The sequence below is a fragment of the Herpailurus yagouaroundi genome, unplaced genomic scaffold, assembly GCF_014898765.1.
Source record: "Herpailurus yagouaroundi ecotype Mexico unplaced genomic scaffold, PumYag 182, whole genome shotgun sequence".
NCBI classification, from domain to species: domain Eukaryota; kingdom Metazoa; phylum Chordata; class Mammalia; order Carnivora; family Felidae; genus Herpailurus; species Herpailurus yagouaroundi.
Genome location: NW_024412413.1, coordinates 16639873 through 16645350, shown reverse-complemented (window position 1 = coordinate 16645350; position 5478 = coordinate 16639873).

Here is a 5478-nt window from a genome sequence, read left to right as displayed (position 1 = left end):
TCCAGATGAGTGTGTGAATTAAGTCTAGATCCTTACTACTCAGTGTCTAGTCCCCAGACCAGCAGCATCAGCATCATCTGGGAGCTTGTTAAAAAGACTTTGGGGTCATCCCCGGAACTCCTGAAATAAGAATCCACATTTTCACAAGACTCTCAAGTGATTCCCATGCACGTTGAAATCTGAGAAACAAAACAAAACAACAGACCAAACACTGTTGAGTATCCTGAAATCTTTAGCTGTTGTGAGTTATTTGGTTAAGACTAATAACATGACGAAGCTCTTCATTCATCTTGTGGGTGTGAACCTATTGACAGCATGTTGCCGGAAGAACAAGAGAGGCAGGAACAGCTCTTACATGAGGAAAGAGAAGTGCAATTGTCAGACGCTTTATTGTCTAATGGTCTTTGGAGGCTACTTGGAAAATGCAGCCAATGATTTAATAATTTTTTTACCATAAAGGCAATTCAGATTATCCAACACCAACTGGAGTCAAGAATTTAGTTGTTTGCACAGAGATTGAAACCCAGGTTGAAATTTTTCAGAAGCTCCCAGTTGGAGCCACGAATACCGATGTTCCATGTGGTTTCTTTCTTATGATGGGAACACACACCGTAGCCCCTGCAACAGCCTCTCCTAGCGGTAGCTTAATCTGATTGACAATCAGCACACAAAGAGGGGTGAGGGATCACACTGCTAACAAGCCTCTTGCCCTCCAGTCTCTGGAAGAATGTTGACTGACAGGGACACAATTAAAAGGGGATGGATTTATTGAGCTGGAATGCTCTGGTCCCCCTAATCTCAGCGTCTCTCTGCTTGCAATCACTGTTCCCAAACAAGAGTCAGCCTACACAAACGAAACCCTCGTGATCGCCAGGGAGTCAAAGGCGCTCTTAGTTTACCAAAGGTAGCTCAGCCCTAGAAGCCCATAAAAAGAAAAACCACATAAAAGAAGTCCTTTCCTGCACCAGGGCCTGGATAAGGATCTGGAATGCAGCAGGGAAGGATGATCTAAACAAAAAAGCAAGCAATGGTAACGAAAACTGCTAACCTTGGCTCCAAGGTGAGGCGGGGCGGGGGGGGGGGGGGGGAGTTGGTTGAGAAGGGTAAATGGGCAAGGTCTTTGGGTCTTTTCTATAATGAAACTGTAAATTTCTGTTGGAAGTCACAGGATCATCGAATCTCTGGAATGTTGATGGGGGTGCCGGTGGGATTCCAGGGAAGAAAAAAGTCTATAGATTTGAATTCAATGCTTCCTTTGAACTGTTTTGTTGGACTGGTGGGGCCAAATCTCGGCTACGTATATGCACATAATTACTTATAATTATTGGGATTTGAGGGACACCCCATAATTAGCACCTCTCTTTTTCACCAGTTATGGACTGATGAAGAAGGAAAACAAAAGACTTGGAGACAGAACTAGGCTACCATCTTCGTTACTGATTAAGTGTAAAATGTAGCTTGTATGTGTGGATTGGTGCATTGTTTGCTACTGAGTCCTCAACCTCACCTTCCTCGGTCATTGAGCTCTGGACGGTCCCTTGTGAAATGTCCTGTACAGAAGGCCATGAGGAACATGTTCTCTGCAGACAGGCTCACTCCCAACAGTGAAAAGAGAGAAAAGAAAGGAGCTGGGGTGTCAGGTGTCTGATTTCTCTTTCCAAACTCACCAGAATAAAAATATCACTTTCTCCTCCTGGAGGGTCAGTGAATGAGGGGACAGAGAGAAAAAGAGGGAAGTAGGATCTTTCCTACATGGAAAGAATCATCGTTAGTGAGGAAGAAACACTCCCAACTCCTACATGAATGAAATAATTAACAGAAAGAATAATAATAATAATTATTATTATGACAAAAGTTACCGTTTACTAAGCATTTACCCTCTTCAGGCTTTGGGCAGAATACTTTGTCTCATCTAATCCTTACAACGACTCATTGAGATATTTTTTTATTATCTCCCTGCAACAGAGGAGAGAACAGAGACGGAGAGGTGGTGTGACTGTCCAAGGGCACAGAGCTAGCAAGGAGAACTGTGGGAAAATCCAGTTTTACCTGGCTCTGGAGCCTGAAATCTGAAGCAGGGTCTGCTCTGTATGTAGAATGAATGAAGGGAATGAAGGAATGAATGAAGGAGATGAAATTTGAGGGAAACAGGTTGACAAGCTTGGCCAGCATGGAACAATCCGTGAGGTGCTCTAGATCCAGCAGTCTTCCTCCTAACTCAGGTGGGGTTGGCCCTATGACTTTTCACCTGGATGTTCTGCCCGGCCAGTCCAGGAAGTGCCCGGCAGGTGAGCTCTGCAGCCAGTCCTGGTGTCCCAGGGACCCCATGTCAGGGTGTGCTGGGCAGAGAGCCCCAGATGTCTGCTTGTCCACTTGGCCATGGTCCTCCCCTTCACTTGGTCTTCGATTTTATTCTAGATTGCCAGCGGCTCTGCTCCCACTGGCCTTCCTGATGGCCAGGGCCTCCACACCACCGACCAGAGGAGCAGGTGGACAAATTCCCACCCCTCAAAGGGAGAGAGGTCACTCATCTCTGCCCAAGTAGAAATCCCACTGGCTGGGGCTGACATTCAACCTCCCCTCTCCTGGTGGGAATTTGGCCACCACATCTGGCCACCACATTTCCAGATATGCCCCTCACCACTGGGTATTGCCAGAAACAGAGCCCCTGATACCTCGTTTTCCCCACGAGTTCTTCACACCTTGAGATTTATCTTTAATCCTTGGAGCAGCCATAGCCCTCTATCAGCACATCTTTCCCTCCAGGAGAGGACCAGGGATCTGTTTCCTGCTCATCAGCCTGGCTACCTCATTCGCTGTCACGCCAGTCCTGGCATTGGCTTCTGTTATCTTAATCTCTTTCTTTGGAAACTTCTGTCACTTCCAATTTTCCCCAGTTTTCTCCCTCTACCTCAGCCTTCCCCCCTCCCCCCGGACCCCCCTTGCCTTCTCAGCTTTCTTTCCAAAGATGTTGTATTTCTTTTTCTCCTTATTTGGTCCAATGTGACCTGACAGGGTGGCTGAAGCAGCATATTGGGGATAGAAATATGTACTGGTTCTCCACAGATTTTTTTTTTTTCTTTCCGAATGGGGCATTTGCAATCAATTTATGTAGTTTAGCCAAAAGGTTAAGAATTTTCCATTTAAAAATCAACCTCCCTAAATGAAAATTTTTTGGTGCTTTTTACTTTTTTTTCCCCTCGTAGTCAGGTCTCCACATGCCCCATGCATAGAGCCTGTTCTGGAGAGGGCTTCCTGAGGAATGCCTGTCAAGGGTGTACCATTTCTACTCAAGCCTTAGGAATGCTGATTTCATGGACAGTGGGGAGATCGTGGTTCTTTTGTCTTTGTCTTTTTTCGGATTCTCTCTCAGAGGAGGGATGTCAAAATGAGGTGCTGCTGATGGTGTTGCAGATGGGGATGAAGGTAGGATAGTGTCAGGTCCGGGGTTCATTTGGACTCGAACCCCTCCACGATAGGTCTCTATGGAAATAAATGTTTACAGAACAAAACAAGGCAAAGCAACCCTGAATTGTTTGCTGAGACCCCGACTCTAAACCCAGTTGCAAACCTTAGTAGATCCAGGTGCTACCCCATAGAGATTTCCTTTTCTTAGGCTAGGTGGTCCCAAGGAGGCTGGAGTGGGTGCCGTTCCTATTCCCACCCAGATCCCTGTTCCCAGGCTGGTGCCTCCATACTCCACTGGATCTGGGAGTCACCTGCTGAGATTCTGACATGAGAATTCCTATCGGGTAAAACCTGTGTGTTGAAAATATGTCTTGGTACCTTCTCTTCAGCAGCAGATGCTGAGCCTGGGAGGGCTGAGGTGAATAGGACACTTTATATAATACGAGGACAGGACTGTGGTTGTAGCAGAGGGAATGCGGAAGGGCAACCAGAGTGTGGCAGAAAACAGTGTTTCCTCTCCCTGGGATTTTCCAAATCTTCACTCAAGATGAAATTCTAGAGGCAAGAGGCATTTCTGTGGAACTGGGCAGGGTGCTCTCTCATGGACCCATGGCATCCTGGGTGACCCAGGAGTGGGTGGGCCAAAGTAGCAGAAAGAGCTTACCTATCAGCAACTTGCAGAAATTGTAGGGAGAGTTTGGTACCCGTGAAAGGCATGGAGGGTTGTTTCTGGCTACCTCAAGGCCATTTTTTTTTTTTTTTTTTTATGAGGTGACTTAGTGGGGCCTAGATGTTTCTGGGATAAGTTTCTTATGCTGTTTGAGAGAATCTTGGGGGTAGAGCCCTAAAATGCTTCTTTTTGGAGTCTTTAATTCAGTGATGACACACAATGGTTGATTTAAATTGAGATCCGCAGAGGAGTAGGTACTATTGACCATGTTGTTTGTCACACTTGGAATGACATAGTATGCTTTTTCTTCCATTTTTACACTTGATCTTCACATGTGCTGTGGAAGATAAACTTTGATAAGCTTGTAGACAGATAAAGAAACACGGGCTCAGGGAAGGTGAGTGACTTCCCGAAGATCACAGGGCCAGAAAGTGGCAGAGCTGGGACTTGAACCAGAGCTCCTGGCTCCAAACCCAGTGTTCACTTCGTCTCCCACACCAGGAACCCCCATGCACTCTTACAACTCATCAGGGTGAACTGGGTGAACCTGGGAAGCTAGGTTACAGAGGTTTCTATATTAACTTCTGAAGGAACATTATATATTTTGAGAGTATGAACTGGTGCCAGGATCCACTCCTGTGTTTCTGAAATTATCCTCATGAAATGTTTGGGTCACACACAGATAGCTACGAATCACCAGGCTTCCGAAAGCAATTCCAGGATCCCAAAGCTTGGAACCATCAGAAACCATCAATCACCTGGACCACCAAACCAGAGCATGCCAGTCTCTCTGAAATTGGAAGGTTTCTTATACGGGTGTCCACCCCACTGGGAAGATGGCCATTGTTGGTGGTGGGGTGTAATCTGCAATTTGTCACCTTCACCACTGTCAGGCGCTGATCCCTGTAGCGCATCCCGCAGGGGATACGTGAGATTTCCTCCCAGTGACAAATGAGGAAATGAGGCTTAGGTTAAATTCCCTGCCCAAGTTCCCACAGCTAGCAATGGCGAGATGTGGAATACAAACCCACGTTCTTAATCCAAATGCTGCATTCTCAGGCACGATGTTCTCGTGCCTCCAAGTAGACATTTGCTGATTGAATGGGGTTGAACAGCAACACAGGAGCAAGTGTGGCTAAGTGCCAAATGGCTAGTGCAGTGGGAACTTCTGCAGCAGTTGAGAAAGAGTAGACTGTCTCTAGAAGCTATTGGTGCCACTATGGGGCTGTCAGGTGGGTCAAGCAAGCAGCTGCTGGTGGGGGAGGTCTTTCTGGGCAGCCTAAGAGGAAGAGACCTCATAGAAAAACCAAGCCAGAAATGGCCACTCCGTCACCAGCCCCGTCTTAGGTCATATTTCAAAGACTGGCTCAGGGCCACCGGCTGGGGCGCGCGACTGTGAG